Source organism: Haplochromis burtoni, unplaced genomic scaffold (genome assembly GCF_018398535.1).
Source record: "Haplochromis burtoni strain Fernald_Lab_line unplaced genomic scaffold, NCSU_Asbu1 Contig_7, whole genome shotgun sequence".
Classification (NCBI taxonomy): domain Eukaryota; kingdom Metazoa; phylum Chordata; class Actinopteri; order Cichliformes; family Cichlidae; genus Haplochromis; species Haplochromis burtoni.
In genome coordinates this window covers 2251663-2269870 of record NW_024582368.1, presented here as the reverse complement: position 1 = coordinate 2269870, position 18208 = coordinate 2251663, and the positions used below count along the sequence as shown (strand labels likewise).

At 41.4% G+C, this 18208-nt stretch overlaps 1 protein-coding gene across 1 annotated transcript in view; it reads left to right on the top strand.

The window, feature by feature from the left end:
- lrmda (leucine rich melanocyte differentiation associated) overlaps nucleotides 1–18208 on the top strand; it is a 202609-nt gene that overhangs the window by 137441 nt on the left and 46960 nt on the right. The gene's annotated exons all lie outside the window — the stretch shown is intronic.

The following is an 18208-nucleotide window of genomic DNA, read 5'->3' as shown; positions in this document are numbered from 1 at the left end:
TTCTTCATGCAAGTGGCAAGTGAGATAGCAAAACACTAAAATAATTTAACCTCCGTCTGCCATGTTTGGTAGATAGAGAAGAGTGGAATGAAAACACTGCTCATCCACTTTATATAAAAAGAAAATGGGGACCTCTACAATGCTTTTTGGCAGGATAAAGTCACTTTTAAGATTTTATTTACATAGTCTGTCAGTGAAAAAGAAATGTTTGCTTTTGTCGCCACAGCCCTAGATGAAAGGAAAGATAATCACTGATTCGGGCTGACATGATGTGTGTGTTTTTGTGTCTTTGCGTCTTTGAACCTGCTGTATATGATTATTTATTCCCTATGCAAAGTAAAAGGTTACAGCTTTGATGAAAACGCATCTACCGAACATTTCGCACAGTATTTTGTGCGCCTGTTCGTACTCTTTTTGTACTATGTACACTTCCCTATTAGCAGTGTTGGGCTGCTAATGAAGAGCATTTTTGCCTGGACATATCCTGAGTGGAGGATGTCACGGCAGCATTTCCATAACATTTGTTTTGAGTTAGATGAGACGTGATGTGTCAACTACCGCAGACTTGATGAGCCATGAGTACCTCCCGGCTTTAATTGTCTGCATCATCAGAGTGATTGTAAGTTGACCGATAGTGCGGGCCACCAATTAGTGAAACGTCTGCAACAGAACAGGAGATTGGGAAGAGATGATGGCGTAATTAGATATTTGTGTTTTCTTTTATGTCTGGTACAGCAGGGTGTTGCTCATAGCACTGGCTCGTGGTACAGTGTCTGCCATTAGATTCATTACAAAGAATGGTAATTAGATGTCTCGCTGTCACTAACACTACCATTCGAGTCTCAATTAGTGCAAGTACTGTGGGGGGGAAGGACCACGATTGTGATTTAAGACATTTATTTATGAAACTGATTCGGGGGGTTTGGAGGGTGGGGGGGCTCTGTGTTCATTTATTATTTATATGAAACTATATGACAACTATTCTCCATATTGTTAAGAGTAAACTGAAACCTTAATAACAGCAGCAACTGCAGCAGATTTACAGTGATACGTGCCCGCTTTTGACAGCACAAATTTAAGGAAAAGCCCCTTTCGTTCTCACTGCATCACGTACAGTATGTATTGGAATAGTTAATGGGCTGGCTTTGAAAGAGACAGCAGTGAACTTTCGAGACCTCACTTGAGTCATATCAGAGTGGAATATGACCACAATTTAAACTCCTTTTCAGTCATGCCATTTTGGCCTGGCACAGAGGATTGCCACATGTTTCTGATAAAGCAGTTATGGTCTTTAGCACAATATGAACACCATAACTTTTCATACATTCCCAGTGTTTTCCTAAATCACAACCAGACATTAAAGAGCTATTTTTTCGTAAAGAGAGGCAGACACATGCAAAAGCCTGTAATGAGATTTGCAAGTGCGGAATTAGCAAAGGAAAAATGGTGTAGTTTTTAGAAAGGCGTTAAAGAACCAAACATTTGTTGTGAAGACGGACAGTCTGACACACAGGAAATAAACTCACATTTGGGCATTTGTTTAATTGTCACTGGGTCGTTAAAATGCATTTCTGATTTTAAAGGATAATAAGCAGTTGGGCATGAAATGGAAGCAAAATGACTAAGACTAGATAGAGAAACTGTACAAATACCTGAGGTAAACAATTAAAAAGAAAAAAAAGAAAGCAGTAGGGATGATTAGTGTTTTCCCAAAACCTCAACACTGAGCAGAGTCAGAGTGGAAAAGCCTTGAGCTGTATTTGGGGAAATTGGGCGTGTTGGAATGCAATAATGTGATAATTCTCTTTGAGGACTTAGAGGTCATGGAATGAAATGGCGTCAAACCACGTAGAGCCATTTGGACCGTGCTGGGCTGCTTTTGGAAAATGCATGTGGTACATTTTGGCTCAGTTAGGCCACGCCACTTCCGCGCAGCCCACATTATGCTGTCGAAAACCTTGGGTTAAACTGGCCATGTCTATCAAAACACTGTGACAGCACTTTCTGTTTTCAGATCCCAAGTAGAGCTTTAAAAAGTGCGTAGCGAATTTAACTAGTAGAATAACATTTACTTCTTGCCTGATGTTTAAGAGCGTTTCACAGTGAGTGAAGTAACTCCACGGGCCCCCTTACTGGTAGCTACGTCAGCCAGTATAAATGCTCCTCGGATGTCACTTAGATTTTGCCCGGATGAAGTATTTGACTTGATTTTCTAGCATGAAGACAGTTTTTTTTTTTCTTCCCCCCACATCCTTCTCGGTATAATGTAAAGCAGACTGCATTGCAGGGTGGCTTGAGCCAGCTCCCGGGTCCCATGAGTCTCTGCACACTGGGTAACGGTTCTTCAAGGGAATTGACAATGACAGAGCCAGGAAAGTCCTCAAGTGGATCTTTTCAGTTCAGTTTTTTCTTCCCAAGACACTAACCTGTATTACTCTGCAGCACACAGTGGTTCATTTTAAGTTTGCGCAGTTCAAATCTGAGATAGGCTACATCATTTTAGAGCCATGATTGTGCATTATGTGATGCACGATTCTGATTTCGTGTTTTATTTTTTTATCGCATTGCAACTCTGCAAAAAGAGGCAGTATTTTGCTATAGGTCGGTTGTTTAGCTTCCTTAAATGTATGCTGTGAAGAATGTTTCTATGTTCATCTCACTGCTTGAGAGTTATGAGTTCCCCCGAAGCTTTCAAACATAACAAACAGTATGCAATATAGCACTTTGTGAATGTGCCTTCAGTGGGTTTGCTGAATCATTTTACTGAACAAATGTGTCCTTAGAGAAAACTCAAACAATATGGTTCACGACAGGGGGAGGGAATATTACCCAGCAGATTCCCACGGAAGCATGTTTATTACTACTCTTTACCAGAGATGGGCAGTTACAAGTAACGCATTACTGTAATCTGATTACTTTTTTCAAGTAACAAGTAAAGTAAGTGATTACTATTGCAAAAACGGTAATTAGATTACCGTTACTTTCCCGTAGGCACGCTGCGTTACTGCGTTACTAAAACCGTGATTTTTTTTTTTTTGTTGCAAGAATGTCCCATGACAGTGACTTAAGCGAGTGCGACGTTCGTGACAACAGCTGTGTGCAGATCAACAATGGATAATATATCAGTGCGGGAGAGAGTATGAGCGTGCAGCGTTTGAAGTACTGACCTTGCTTTCAGTTTGATTCCATAAAAAGTGACAAAAACATTAGTGTCCGTTGTGCGTGGGAAGAAAACGTCTTTTTTTTTTTTTTTTACTTCCGAGCAAGCACCGAGTGCGTTACCACGTAATGGGAAATTAACAGAGAAACTCGCAGATTCTTCCACTGACTGCTGGAATGTGCAGAAAATAGGTTTAAATGTTAAACAAATTTCTTCCAGTCAGAGAATGGTGCATATAATTAAATTTTTGCTTCATGCATAAAGTTAAAAGATTAAAACTAATAAAACAAGTTTTAAAAAGAGACTTTTCCATTTGATTACATTTTGTATGATGGATTATGCAGAAAAAGTAGAATTGGGCTGAAAGATCTATCGCTTTATCACCTATTCAGGTTGTAAATCGTGTTTTTAAAAAGTAACTAAGTAATTAATTACTTTTGAAAATAAGTAATCAGTAAAGTAACAGGATTACTTTTTGGGGGAGTAATCAGTAATTAGTTACTGATTACTTTTTTCAAGTAACTTGACCAACACTGCTCTTTACTCTCCGTTTGATTCTCCATGTGCACCAGATATTATACCTGGAGTTGACAAATTCCTGCATCGAATGAAGTTGAATGAGGAAAGAACTGCATAGTAGTAGAGGGCAAACTATAACTACACAAACTGCCTCTCTGCCTTATGTTCGCTCAGATGAATTCTCTTACAGACTGTGATTTTCTTGCTTTTAAAGTCTGTTTTCTTTTTCAGCTTACATAATGTCTTATTATCTGTTAATTGCGTCAGACACTCCTTGAGATGCTGCTTTTTAACGATAACGTATCCTAAATCTGAAAGCAGCTGTTTGCAAATGTTTGAGTGTGTTTAGTTCATACGATACACAAAGCACAGTGCTTGCTTTTTGTCGGATACTTCCAGGGTACCACATGTTCGATGCGTGTATCAAACTGACTGAATGGCGTATGCTTCCGTGTGAGCTTTTCTCTGTAGCTGACTGCTGAAATACGTCCAGAGTTTGGACCAGTAGAGCGAGCTCTATCCTGAATGTTCTGGCAGCTTCAACTGAGAGGTCACGCAGGGGTTATAAGCTGGGAAAACAACGGCAATTAGAGGGAGTGACTCACACTGTCCACATAAATCATCCAGGCCCTGCATATCATAAACACACTGTAAAACTTTAAAGCACAATTAATTGTAAGTAAGTGAGCCAATATTGATTTATTGCCTCTTTCAAAGCATAGAGACACGGGGTGCATGACCTGAGTGTCACGTCACTCTCGCAGGCAAAAAATGATCGATGTATTATTCACTTTTTTTGGCTGAACGCAGTGGATAAAAACAAACGTGTGTTTTCCTAAGGGCCTTTATGAGACACTAAAGTGGCCTTATTGCATTAACTGCCTCTCCTTCTGCTGGCATCCGGTGCAGAGAAGGCACGCCTCTGCGGTGAAGCATTTGTTGTCTCGATGTCTCTTGTGTTCAGCGGTGGAGTCTGAGGCTTGTCAGAAAGCAGGCCGAGGCTGGCCAGCAATACTGAGATGTCTCCCTTTTTCTATTTTCATGTTAAGTTTTCATAAAGTTTGACAAATCATGTGATCGGTCATATAACCTTTCTTTTTTTTAAACTTTGAAAGTAAGTCTTGGTTAAGCTTTTATTACTTTAATAATATTAAGTGTCTGGGATTGGCAAGCTACGTAACCTGTTGTCTGAACATACTTTTCCAATGAAATCCTTCATAAGGCTTTGGGAAGGACAGAGTTTTTATTGTAACTCTGCTGATTTCAAATTTCCTTTTAAATGTAGAAATGTGCCGGGGAAAACCCCACTTGTTCCTTCCAATATCACTGATCACTTACTTTATCATTTTTGGACATGTTTGAGGTTTTTCTCATATGAAAATGTGCCTCTTAAAACAATGTCTTTTTTTTCATTGCATGTAATAGGGCTGCAAATCTCTACAAACCCTGTACACGCACTGTAACAACAATATCATTCCACTAAGGCTTCTCTTCAATTACACTTCTTATCAAATGATGGTTTTTAGCTATTGCATCGTACAGCATCCCAGTGCGTTGGCCTATCAGTTCAGTCAGAGATAATCCTCCCTGTTGGTCTCTTTGGTGACAGAAAGATGCTGCAAGTGTAATAAGAGACAGTTGGCTTAGTGTTTTCGGAGCTCGGAGGGAAAAAAATCCATCTTTCTTCCTCTTCTCCTGCCCCACCGGGTGCTTCTGCGAAACTCCAATAAACTTTAATTCTTTCAAAGAGATCTGTTATTAGTTTGCTTGTCTCTTTTAGTTGAGGTTGACTGTACACATTAATCACTGTTTCAGCACTTTATAGTTTACTTTGAACTTGATTATCACGTGCCCCTGCTGAAGGCAGTTTTGGTTAAACTTACTTTCTGATTTTTATTTTTATGAGACAAGTCAAGTGATGTTGTTGTTGTTGTTGTTTATGGCTTGCAGATGTTAAGTATTTGTTATTTATAAAGTTAAATTTACTTTAGAGCTTTGAAGCTCTGCTGGGTGATGCAGGGAAAGTCCATACAAAGCGAGACAGAATAATTATTTTCCTGTATTGCCAAGAATTGGGAGAATCGTTTCTGCAAAAGAAGTTATATTACGATCGCATGAGGTAGGGTGAGGGTTAGTGTCAGGGTCAGGGTCGTCAGCACCTAGACCTCAGAGGGCTGAGATGAAAAACATGGTGCTTAGAACTCTTCCCTCTCTCCCCCAGTGCGCTGGATCACTCGAGCTTTAATCCATTATGCCAGTTGTCTCTGTTTTTCAGTGCGGTGTTAATGGAGATGGAGTCATCTTTCAGCAACAGTGACTTTCATGAGCCGGCAACAGAGGACAGAGCCAGAACTGAAAGTCCCTCCACTGAAGTTTGTGCTTACACAGGCCTTCTTTGTGGTTTTTAGAGCTTGTCAGACATGTCAAGCACAGGCTAGAAAAAGTATATTGTTTCCAGGCACTTGGATTCCTTTCCCCCTGACATCTGCCACTCTGCCGAGATGATAAATTCTTGCCTCATTAAGCGTGGGTGTGGGATTACAGACTGACAACACATTAATCACTGGGCTGGGTGGCAGCAGCCCCGCACCAGCTACAGGCATTGTTAACCAAACTTTTCTAATGTGTCACTCTCCTCCTTGACAGCCCATAATCAATCATCCTGATTGGCAGGGCTGATAGATTACACTATTTATACTTTGTGTAATGAAAGCTAGCGTTTCCACCTACTGTCATTGTCGAGACGATGATAGGCCACCTCGTCCGGCTCAATGGGAACACATACAAAAAAGAAACGGAGAGAAAAGAGCGGGTGGGCAGACCTTGGCGTGCATTGTGAACTTTCAAAGAGACACTGTTGAGTTCCAGGGTGGGTGGGTGCATGGGTGGTGTGATGTTTGAGGGGGGTATTCTGTGTGTCCGTATTGTTCACTCTACACAGTATAGCTTAAAGGAAGTCTTCGCACCATCACCGAGTTATTGTCACGTTTGTCGTTATCAGCGGAAGGCCATGCTCTCACAGGTAAAACTATGTGAGAGCACTTTGTCTGTGTGAGATTAACTTTCCCTGTGACCCCGTTGGCGAGGTGAGTTTTTGTTGTCAGAGCGTCTTTTCTGGCAGAAAGTGAATAATTTACACATGTATAACAACAAAATGACAGGACACCATATACGGTATCTGTGTGCTTGTTAGTGTGCACGGGTCAGCAGGACAAAGGATAATGGATTTCCCTGTTTCCTTGCTAAGAGCGTTAGCGCTATGTTACAGTGCTTTACAACCCCCCAGCACTGTTTTTTTTGTCTTTTCTTGTTTTTTGCATGGGAACTGGATGAAATGACACACGGCTGGTAGCCTTCAAACATAATAAGGTTAGATTTCTTTTTGTTCATTTCAGCCGTATGTCTTTGTCTGATATTAGAGATGTCCTCAGCGCACAGAGTGAGGATATTGAATATGATCTCTTACAGTAGTTGAGAGGGTGCCAAGCTTTTTGAGGAGGGGAAAAGGGTCCATCGTGTTTTTGACAGGCAGTAAATCTGAGGCTGTTTTTTTTTTTTTCTTTTTTTAAGCGATGGCGCGCTGTCATGAAATTAGTTAACTAGACCATATTATGGAGAGCCAGGTAATTTACCCTCAGAGATGCAATCGCAGATAACTAGCAGGAGGCCGCATCCCTGACCTGACATTGCTTTGTGTATAATGCAAAATCTAGTGACATGCTCAATGGGTTCTGTCAGCTGCAGGATTGAATTCTCTGCCTACTGCGTCTCAGTTTGGAGCACGCTGGTCAATTATTTCTGAGGCTGTCAGTGCATAGGGAGACACTGTTATTTAGTATGTGTTAACTTGGCATCATTAAGACACTCAGCTGACAGACAATAGCACACCTGAATGTTATTTATTTTGATTCCCGACAGGGGTAACCTTCAAACGCGTTGACCTCCTCCAATTTTGCGTTTTGTGAAATCCCACTCGGTCCATTAGAAACGGGAGCTGTCGAGACAGTAGGGAATCAAATGACCACAAGTCGTCTAATCTAACGCAGTAATGTGCAGGAGAAGCTTCCATTTGTTTGGACAGATTGCTCTGATCACATGGTGGCAGTTGAGTGCCTGTATCCACGCTTCTGCACCAGACGTTGTTGTCCACACAAAAACTTAAAAGCACACACTGAAATGTCATATTATCATAGATCCACGTTTCAGCTCAGGAATAGATGCGGCGGTTTTGCGTCGCGTGTTTCTTTTTAAGTGGTCCTTAGGCAGTAATGTGTTCTAACTTTGCTAGTTTTTTTTTAAAATAATAATGTCTATAAATAACAACTCATTGGTATTTAAAGATTATAAAACACAGGGATTGAAATGTACATCCACCACGTTTCAGTTAAAATCTTAAGGGTGTTTTTTTCCCAGTTGATGAAGTGAAACAGTTTAAAGTTTGAACTCCAGAATTACCAGGCTTCCATGCTTTGCCTGTACACATACACATCTTCCGACACCTCCACCACCAACCATCCAGCACTGGTGATGAATAGGAAACCTGATCGAGCAAAGCCTCAGCATCACCTCTGTACAGCAGGATGACATGATTAGGAGGTGACAGCTTCTGTAACAACATCTCTGCATTTATCTTTCTCTCCTCTCTCTCTCTCTCTGTCTTTCACTCTTTGTCACTCTCCCTCTCTCATTCGTTCTCTCTCTCTGTCTCTTTCCTCTCAACAAGTCAGACTACTCTATAATTAATGTCCCTGAGGGCTATCCGCAGGTCAGGTAAGGGGGGGTGCTGTTGAGACAGGTAGTCTTGACACCTCCAGCTTTGTAGCTTCTGCATGCAGGCGGGTAGGTGGCTGAGAAGGGGTAGGAGAGGCCACTGATGAGGGCTGGAGCATGTTTAGGTTGGAAGCTAAGGCGGGAGGAACACTGCAGGTTGAAGGAAGGGAGGCCCAAGTGTGCAACCTTTTCACCTGAGAGACAAAAAGGTTGGTTTCACAGGATTAACCAGTCAAATCTGGCGCATTAAAGGCTTAGCTCATCGGGAGCTTCACATTTGACTGACGGGGAGATCCCACACGTGTTTAAACTAAGAAAGGCGCTTTGAAATGGGATAAAATTTTGAGGAGTGATTTAAAGAAAACTTTGTTTTAAAGAAACCTGAGCTTGTGAAATCCTCAACTAGTCAAAAGTTCCCCTAACACTTTCATTCTTTGTGGTGCTTGTGTGCTGCTTACAGGTTGTTTAGCACTTCTGGTTGTATAGAAGTTTAAAGTGAGCCCCTTTACCACTCCACTCTTATGTGTCTTTACAACATTCACACAGTCTCCCTCTCTGCATTTCACAAACACGGCAGCCGCCCTTTTCCCCGACAATCACTCTCTGAATAGCCACTTATGCCTGTGATTTCCATTGGTGAAGAGGCATTTTTTTTTCTTTTTCCTTCTCAAGTTTTGAATAGAAGCAGAAAAATGGAAAAGAGGAGCGGGGGTGATGAGCAGGGTGATGGGAGAATTGGACAAAGGAAATTAAGTTGAGACAGCGGAGGAGAGGGAGCCATGCTTGCGGAAATATGTAAAACACCGTGGGGTTGTCCAGGGTGCACTATAGAGGTCACTGCGAGGGCAAAGGGGTCAAGTGACACTCAAACAGCATTTTTGTGTCATTATGGGAGTGCCGGAAAAGGCTGTGAATAGATTGGCATAGGGTTACAGGGCACTGATGGACAGTGAAGTGGGTGAAGGACCTTAATGCCACGATGTTTTAGTGGCACTCATGCACAAAGAATTTGTCGTCTTCCTTCGGTTGTGTTTTTGTCGTGAGAGCTTAGCAAAGGTACAAACTTCTATTTTCTGAAACCTGATTAAAGTACAAGATCTATCACGCTTTACGTCCTTAAAAGACAGTATTAAGCCCCTAATTTTATCAGCCGGGCATTTTTTGTTAATTTTCAGTGTCAAATTATTTTCATCTCTCTGTGTTTATCAAAGGAGATGTAACCTCTGACAGCTTCATTCGCTTTCTATTTGCAGTTGGTGCTCTGTTACGAGCTGACAGATTTGTGATGTCTGACTTCTGCTGTACTGTACCATACTTAAGAAACTGAACCAGAGCCAATGAGCTGTAAGATATCCTGTGAGATCTAATGCAAGTTGTGATTGGTAACGCATTTTATTTTACCAACTTCTCCAGGCAGTGTAGAACAAAGGTTTGTCGTTTCATCAAGTCTGATTAAGTGAACACAGGAAATACTGCGCTGTAGTAGTGGGTGGCAAACAGAGCCATTTTGACAGGCAGCGGAGCTCTATTTCTCCTTATTACTGTTTGTTTGTCTTTCTTTCACCTCACGGTTATAAACAGGTCCCACGAGTGCCAGAGATGTCCACGGCCAAACTGACAGTATTGACCTTGTAGCACCAACTCATTTTGTCCCATTCTGTACGATCTGTCTGTTATCTTGTTAAGACCTACAACTGTAACCCGCAGCCTAAGACATTTAATATATAATATAATGATACTTATCCCTGGGGATCACCTGATATGCTGTTTCCATGCAGGAGGGAGATGGATAGGGCACAGCGGGCATCACTTCCTTGCGTTTTGCTTGCCAACTGGCAGAGTCCGCCACCAGACATGTTCGGGGGTAATCCGAGAGGTGGGCTGAGCTGCGGCAGCTATGACTTTCATCACACCTGTGCTAAAAGCCCAGAGAGTAGCAGCTTGCCCATTCTACCTACTACCCCCCCTCCCTGGTAAGGGAATATTGCGACTGCAGCAGATCAGATGGGCTCACATCCTGTCAGACTCATCAGATTTCAGGACAACTGAGTGCTTTTGTCAGCTGAATTCCAGACATCTTCTTCCTTTCTTCGCAGAAGGGTTTTTCAAAGATAATGTGTCTCAGGACTTGACCCCCCTCAAAACAATAGCATCATTGATACCGTGATGACTCTAACTAATGCTAATGGTGTACGGTACATAATTCATGAGATGTCAGTTTGATCAAAATATGAAGTCCTTAGCCTACAATCTATACCAAACCAGCAGGGCAGAAAGAGGGAGACAACAAGTCTGATGCTCCTTTCATGATGTCTCAGCTCGTCCTCTTATCTATTGCAGCTTGTCTCTCAGTGCCCTCTGTCATAGATGTCATTCTTCCGTGACACCTGTCTGCCCTCGCTTCTTGTCTCACTGTCCCATCTCCTTCTCTGTGGGGTGGAACTGTTTGTTTTCGGAGGTTTGTTTATAGGGGAAGGAATACACCGCTGCTCCAGGCCCCCGTCTAGTCTTTCAGCTCATCACACAAAACATGACAGCCCTCTTTCTCTTTGGTGCTGAGATGAGCCGTTTCTCCCGTCCCCATAGGGAGTCAAAATTTTTCAGTTTCGCTCCCTCCTTCTTCAACTTCACTCGAACACAGCCGATCGATATTGTGTGAGTGAGCGAATGCTACCTGCTTTGGGCCGTCTGCACAAACATTGTGTAATTTGGCAAGTGATGTGGTTTGAGGTTATATACCAGTATATTTCAAAAGGAATGAATGTTTCACTGAATGCACGTATTTCTAAGTAGTTTTTTTTTTCCACACACAAGCTGTCCTTGAATGGAAATTCAGTATCAACTCAATCGGGCTTTTTCAGATTCGTTTCAAGGCAAAAAATGTACAAACTCCATTAAAAAAAAAGAAACAATCTAGTGGCACAAAAATCCCAAATCATTAAATACTTATTTTCTATCATTTTTTTTGTTCATTAACACTCCGCAATGCCAACGTAATCGGTTCCATTTGGACACAGCAAGTTGTAATTACGGCAATAAAATTAGGTCTTTATTCTGGTAAACATGAGCAGTGAAAAGACTATGATTGGCCTGTAAATGGGAATGATGTGAAATCAGTCACTGACAACTTGTAGCTTGTAATTATACTGTTTTCCTGACACACTGTGTAATTATGTTGTTTACTTTAGCAGTGATCTGTTAAACACTTAAGTGTTCCCATTTGTAATATCTGTGAATTCGGTACATTGAAAATGCAGTTCAAGTGTATTTTTTGTTGTCACGGCCGACTCTCACAACCATCGGCCTGAAACCAAGTTACACTTTTAGATGGGGGGGGGGTCTGAGGCTCATGGAAAAGTGTTAATAGAAATAATCATACTGGGTGGCCTACCAGTGGCCATCAAAGGCCTTCAGTGCTCCACCCAGCAGGCTGGCTCCCAGTTTCACTCTTTTTTTTAGTACCTTATTACATTTTTTTCATGCTTTTCTGTGTAATTTAGCTTTCTCTTCAGAGCATATCAGCACATCAGATAACCCCAAGGTGTAACAGTAAATCCTTGAGTTCACACACATACTCAGGAGTTGTGTTTGTCTTGCTGGTGTGCGCAAGTTGTGTTTCTTTTTCTTTTTTTGTCTTTATAGCATGGAGTTAAGACTGAATCAGCTGTTCACACAGACTCTCACATTGCGCACACACAGGCACGATACTCTGGCTTGTACAAAGGCGCAGTTGCACAGTAGCAAACACACACATTTCTTTCTTTTTTTTTTTTGCACACAAAAACACTCACACACCTAAAGAGGGGGCTGTGCCTCCGGGGGCCACGTCAGTTACCTGCTGACACACAGGCTAGTGATTGATGAGACGCCGGGGGCGCTGGAGTAGACTTTGTCAGCTGCTCATAATTTATACATCTTATCTCCATCAGAAGAAAAGACAGAATGCCGCGTTGTGTATATGGAGATGAAAACACTGGGCTTGTTTAGGCAGCGGTGACAGGGTAGCTGCTAGCTGTTAGCCGTGGCGCAGAGTGAAAACTCAGATTGCTATCTGTTAGCTTTCTCACCAAGTCCCTCTGTGGCCAGAGCCTTCACTCTTTACCTGTGATGAATCCTCTGTCTGTCAGTCATTTCCACTCACTTTCATTGCCTCTTTCCCGCTCTCTCTCATGTTTCCTCCCTCTTTGTGTCTCTCTCTGTCTCGCTCTCTCGTGTCTCTATTTCTCTGCTGTGACCCTTTCTCTTTTTTCTCGTCTCGCTCCTCTGTCTATCTCCTGTCACATTCTCAGGCCAGACAGGTCCAAGCCTCTGCTGAAAGCTGCTGGCTCTTCCTCAGTCCACTCACAGGGCGAAGGTCAGGACAGAGGCATGGCTTGAGTTACAGAATAATTAGCTGTGTCGGTGTCATGTTGAAATCAGTGTTCAGACGGTGTTATTTAGTACCGTGCAGCTCTGAGTCTGTTTGTTCTTGTTTAAAATCCTGTGCGTACAGTTAGGCAACGAGGGTGGTTATTCTCAGACTGTGGTTGATTTTTATTTTACTCCACTATAATTCATTAGAAAAACTGTACTTTTTATGCTTTTTAGCAGTGAATTATTTTATTTTAGAAAATCTCAACCATGTACAAATCAAGTTATTAAAAATATAGATTGTTGCCATGACATCGATGATTTAGAAATATTTCAATGATGGCGTATAAATAGCACTACTCTTTCTTTTTTTTAATCAGGATATTTTAAATTATACTTAATAGAGTATTTTCTTTTATCATTATTATAATGCAACTTTTACCCAGGTAAAAGACATTAGTACTTTTTCTACTATTATTTTTTTTAAACCTTGAATTTCTTTGTTTGTCCCACAACAGTCTGTAACTTAATGAATGATTAAAGAACTTCTTTCCCAGAAGAACAGAGGCGCACACTGTCTCGCTGCTTAAAACAAATGCAGTGTCTCATTGATTTTCGATTTTGTCATTTCAGGTATTGTAGTTCTTATTTTTGTTTTGCTCAAGTTCAAGCCAAAAAGGAAATAAATAAATAAATAAATAAATATCTCACTGATCGTGCGTAGAGCTTCTTGCTAGTAAACGAATCTGACTTTTGTTGCCCTGTACACTCAGCGTTTGATATTGCCTTCCTGAATGTGAAAAGAAAGTTTATCAACCCAAAGAACTTTGCCTTACTCTCCTCCATTTGTATTTTAGCATGCTTTGTTCTTTCAAATTGCATTCAGATGTTTTTTTTAAGAGTGTCAGTTAACTACTACACCAGCAAAACAACTTTGATTCCATAACCCCTTCCCACTATTGATCTTGCCTTGTAGATAAAAGGCTGCTCTCTCTGAAATCATGCATTTTTCATTGTGGTATCAATGGCAGCCTTTGCATTTGGCATCACACTTAGCTTAAAGCTATACTCACAAATGCTGTCTGTTTTGCTGTATTGATTCAGGGGGTTTGCATCTTGTATATTTGAGATATCAGTCCCCTGGTGTCATTTTACTTTATCTTTGAGCAGCCTGATAGCTGTAAAAAAGCCCAAAAGAATCAAGCAAATTAGCCTAATTAGTGTTTTTTGGTGTATATTAACATTGTGCTTTGCGTGAAATTATCAGGCTGAAGCATTTAACTAAAAAATGCTTTTATTAAAAACAGTGTTTGTGGTACTTCACATCCCCATGACGGCTCAGGCTTCTGCAGGTGCTTGAACTGTTTGAACACTTATGTGCGCATTATTTATTATTTTTTTCCCAGGATTACACTCACAGTAAATGCAATGAAATTTTACCATAAGAATATTTTCATGCTGTTCTTGTAAAATGCTGATCCCGCATCGGTGCTAAACGTATACCTTGAAGGAAAAATAAATTTGAAAATAGAGGTCCAGTGCTACCTTCCTATACCAAATAGCAGTTCACATTGTAGTGCTGATGCTTGTCAGGTGTTAAACAACACTTTCGACCAAGGACAGACAAATGAGAGAGTCCTCCTCTCTAATAGAATCTAAAAAGATGAAAAATATAGTGCAGGAGGCAGGAAGGACTAGTCAAAGAGGTGACCATCAGCATCTCAGCGGTGTGGTTTGGCAGCCTCCAGCCTGCCATGGTGTAATTGGAGAGAAAACATATATGGGAGCAAATAACCCCCTGTCAGGGGCATTAAAGGGAGATGTTGTGACGACTGAGAGCCCTGCTAGCTGAGCACAGCAAAGTGGAGGGGAAGAATAAGGCCCATCAAATGGAAAAAAAAAACTTGCTTGAAGCAGCAGTACATCCAAATATTCAAGATAATTGTTGACCGGTGGTGCAATACGGCATCCATGTTTGTTTGTGGATCGTTCCCTCAAGAGGAAAAAAATATATATATAGATATTTGTCAGTATTGTCACTGCTATTTTCCATTCATCCATCCACTCCATGCTTTGATTGATTTGATACGTCTGCTTTGATGAGTGCAATTTGAAAATGGCAACGGGTCACATTTATAGCAGAAGTGCTCAGCCCGTATTACTGTGAAGTGACACGAAGGTAGATGATTGAAACGGGGAGGAAATGTGAGTCGCTGTCAAAACTTCGAACTGAAAGGTGGAAGGGAAACACGCAGACAAAGTGGGAATTCAAACAGATCGATGGTGTTAGTGTGCGAAGAGGTGCAGGATCAACAGACTGAGTATTTCTGTTAGGCAACAGTTTGTTTTCCTGTATTATAACAAGCATTTGCCTACAATGTCAGCCTGTCGAACTCTAAACGTAATATAATAAGCACAGATGTTTGGCCTTTCATGTGGACTTGAGGGTTGTGCGTTGGTGCCAATGAAACACTGGGGGTGGAAAGTACTTCTTACCAAAAGAAATTAGATTTTGGCCCGACTTAGTCAAAAATCCTAACTCCTTACATGTTAAGGGCTCTCTGTCGTGCTCTTTTTCCTCTTTTCTCCCACGTCTGTACTTCATAATCATCATAAAAGAATTTGCGTGCCTCTTCTGAACCTCCCATGCGTTTGGAACCTGTCTGACCTCGCCATTCAACCGAGCGTGTCAAAATGTTAATGAGGATTCCCCAAAAGCGCTTCGAGGTTAAATAAAGTCATCATAAGCTGTCGGTCGAAATTCAGTAATTTATTTACTTGGCATGTTTCCACTTTCCCTGCCACTCTGCCTCAGTTCTTGTTTCTATCCAGCGACAGGGCTTGTCTTGTTGGGTTTTGTTTAATTTTTTTTTTTTTTAATGTGTGTGCGCGCAGGCAGCTGTGCAGGCAGCTTTTGTCTGTGTGTGAGATTGCTGCTTTAGCTCTGTGGCCCCTCTCATTAATCATTTGGTCAGACTATTTATAATGTGGCAGCCACACCGCCACCTCGGTTGCCATTGGCTTTTGTCAACGTGGCACTGTGTTTTGTGGCAGGAGGAAACCTAATTATTAACTGTTAAGATGGCAGCCAGCAGTAAAGACGGTAAAGGACCATGTCAACACGGCTGCTTGACAATCAAGCTAGAGTGATGGCCCACTGAGCGGTCATGGACCAACACCAGCACACTGTGTGGCTCAGTCCCAGTTTTCATGAGCTTAAATATATGTGTTTATTTTCTTTTAGTTTATTTTTTTGTATAGTGCTGTATTTTGCAATTTTTTTTAAAATATTTTTAAGTTGATTTTTTTAATTAATGATGATGAGTTTTGCACATCATACACCTCACACACTGCACTGACTAAATTTTGCCCAGTTGGAAAGGACTTACTATGCATGAACATCCACAACCATCAGCTATAAACGCACACTTGTTTGATCAGGTAATTGTATTTCTGATAAAGTTTTGAAAAAAAAATTACCATTTCTGTGTAAAAAGGTTTCCTGACTGAAACCTGGCGAGTTCTTCTTATTAATCATTTGTGTTCATGCTGCAAATGTCAAACTAGCACAAATGATTAAATCATTCCCTGATTTGCTAAACAATCCCATATCTTGCAAAATCCAGGGAAGATTGAGCTGGCCCTGGACTTGAAGTGTCAAAAGAATATAATATCTTTCTGTGGTGAAGAGAAAAAAAAAAGAATTAGTGAAATCCTCCTGGAGAATGACAGTCTTTGTTATTTGTCTTCTGACTCCTTAGCAGACAGCTATCATGAAAAAAGAGAACTCACTGTGCACCACCGAGAGAAGAAAAATATGTGAGTCAGACTTTCCCCTCCTCCTTCCTTTCCCCAAAGCTTGAGATCCCCCTTCCAAAAATGAAAAGGATCAAGTTGCTGTCACTGTCACTGCACAAACATAAACTTTTCTGGCACCTAATAAATAGGCAGTGTGGCATTGTTCTCAAAGCCAGACAGGTGTGTCTGCCTCAGTGATGATGGATTCCATTATTCTGTATGGAAAGCCTGTTGGCTTTCTTGTCATATGTTGTCACACATCTCTCTCCTGAGAGAGAAAGGTTTGAAAGATGGCCAAAAGTAATTACACAGACGCTTCCCTGATGCTGCTGCCATGTGTTTTCTCCTGCTCATCACCACCAAAGGTAGAAAAAAAATTCTGTTACCCACAGCTATATTTCACGGGGAGATGGGGAGTACAGACATGTTGGTGCTATGGTGCTCTCCTGGTTGTGGTGATTGCTAGCTCATTAACCCGTCAGCTTTGTTTTTCCTAGCTATGAACACTAGCTTTGGGAAAGGGCCCTGGGCACTTTTACTCATCACTAAGGTGGAGTAGTACGCCCCGATCTGGGTGTGTGGTGATGACATTATTTGCACCTGAATGGCAGGTACATCAACATCTCCTTGTAAACGTTTCAAAAGCGAGACAGTGGAAACTTTGTTCTCCTCACAGCCCACTTGGGTTGCTGACAGCTTGCTGATTGATATTATCATTCTTAATGTCAGTAAATAGAGGCATGCCTGATAAAGAATCGGTTTCCTCTTGGTGCTGGAGAGCTCATTTATCTTTCTGCAGCTCACCCTAGCATATGCTGAAATTGGAGCCGGAAGTACCCTTCTATTTCAGTCAGAAAGTGGTGTGTGTGTATGTGTTTTTTTCCCTCCGTGCCATCTCCTAATCTCGCCTCCCTGTCTCACTTTCTCTTCTTGTCTCGGTCCCGCTGGTTATTTTGATTCTGAATTAGTGAGACTTAACTGGGAGGGAAGATCTTAGAAGAGCTTAAGTCAGTTGTAATATGTTAGGACAACTCTTGATTAGATTCTGTCAGACTGAGGTCTCTCTGTCTCTCTCCTGTTCCAGTCTCCCCATCCCAGAACACTAGCTTAACAATAAGCAGATATCGAGCCGCTCAAGGGCCCTTCCATGAATTTGTTACCAAAATAAGGCCCTTGTTAGACTGATACTTCGTCAGAGAGAGCCTCCATTATCTAATTGTGCCTTTTGTATAGTATGTTGTTCTTTTACGAGTTAGCCCCTGAAGAAGAAACGGTGTATAAAATCTGCAGACAAGCCCTTCTAGAACTTCACAGTGGTCACAAAAGGTCCTACAGATATCATATTGAAAAGGTTAAACACTGACAGTGAACAACCCTAACATGGTGGGTACACAACCTCCAGTGAACAGTAACAAATGATGGCATTTGAAAAAAGGAAAAAAAGGCACATGGAAAAGCTATTTTTTTCCTTTTTTCTGTCAGCAGCGAATAGGTTACACCACCGTATATCGTGGTCACGGTGCTCAGAAAATTAAACACGCAAAAACATATCTGAGTGTTTGACTATAACAATGCAATTCAAAGCACCGATCTGCATGGTTTTCTTTTTTT